The 916-nt window shown below is 47.6% G+C and overlaps 5 non-coding genes across 5 annotated transcripts; all 5 read right to left on the bottom strand.

Moving 5' to 3' along the window:
- Positions 1-91: 91 nt before the first annotated feature.
- Positions 92-164, bottom strand: Pmar_PMAR002667. The gene has a single exon. It is a non-coding gene; the product is annotated as a tRNA-Arg (tRNA).
- A 108-nt stretch (positions 165-272) lies between these two features.
- Pmar_PMAR002666 lies at positions 273-344 on the bottom strand. The gene has a single exon. It is a non-coding gene; the product is annotated as a tRNA-Cys (tRNA).
- Positions 345-464: 120 nt separating this feature from the next.
- Pmar_PMAR002665 lies at positions 465-537 on the bottom strand. Its single transcript has one exon. It is a non-coding gene; the product is annotated as a tRNA-Arg (tRNA).
- Positions 538-645: 108 nt separating this feature from the next.
- Positions 646-717, bottom strand: Pmar_PMAR002664. The gene has a single exon. It is a non-coding gene; the product is annotated as a tRNA-Cys (tRNA).
- Positions 718-837: 120 nt separating this feature from the next.
- Positions 838-910, bottom strand: Pmar_PMAR002663. Its single transcript has one exon. It is a non-coding gene; the product is annotated as a tRNA-Arg (tRNA).
- Between the last annotated feature and the right edge of the window lie 6 nt (positions 911-916).

Raw genomic sequence — 916 nt, 5'->3', positions numbered from 1 at the left:
GACCTATTGTCATTCAAAATTGCACTCCTCACTGTGTCGTTTACAGCCAGCTCAATCGAGTCGTCCTCTAATGATTCTCACTAAACTTATCTACCCTACCCGAGGATCGAACTCGGAATCTCCACCTTAGGAGGGTGGCGCCTTATCCATTGGGCCAGCAGGGCGATGATTCAACTTCCGATCATGTTGATGTCTGTGACTATTCCGCCGATTACATGAGTGATTACTCTACCTCTCGAAAATTCCTTGATGAAAATTTTGCGAAAGTTCAAAGGGCACGCCCGGATTTGAACCGAGGACCTGCTGATCTGCAGTCAGCCGCTCTATCACTGAGCTACACACCCATGCACAGAATTCGACTAGTCCTCCATTTGACCTAATGTCATTCAAAATTTCACTCCTCACTGTGTCGTTTACAGCCAGCTCAATCGAGTCGTCCTCTAGTGATTCTCACTAAACTTATCTACCCTACCCGAGGATCGAACTCGGAATCTCCACCTTAGGAGGGTGGCGCCTTATCCATTGGGCCAGCAGGGCGATGATTCAACTTCGGATCATATTGATGTCTGTGACTGTTTCGCCGATTACATGAGTGATTACTCTACCTCTCGAAAATTCCTTGATGAAAATTTTGCGAAAGTTCAAAGGGCACGCCCGGATTTGAACCGAGGATCTGCTGATCTGCAGTCAGCCGCTCTACCACTGAGCTACACACCCATGCACACAATTTGACTAGTCCTCCATTTGACCTATTTTCATTCAAAATTGCACTCCTCACTGTGTCGTTTACAGCCAGCTCAATCGAGTCGTCCTCTAATGATTCTCACTAAACTTATCTACCCTACCCGAGGATCGAACTCGGAATCTCCACCTTAGGAGGATGGCGCCTTATCCATTGGGCCAGCAGGGCGATGAT

The sequence above is a fragment of the Perkinsus marinus genome (genome assembly GCF_000006405.1).
Source record: "Perkinsus marinus ATCC 50983 genomic scaffold scf_1104296973190, whole genome shotgun sequence".
In the NCBI taxonomy this organism is placed as follows: domain Eukaryota; phylum Perkinsozoa; order Perkinsida; family Perkinsidae; genus Perkinsus; species Perkinsus marinus.
Note: the sequence above shows the minus strand (reverse complement) of the source record. Positions and strands in the feature narration are given on the sequence as shown.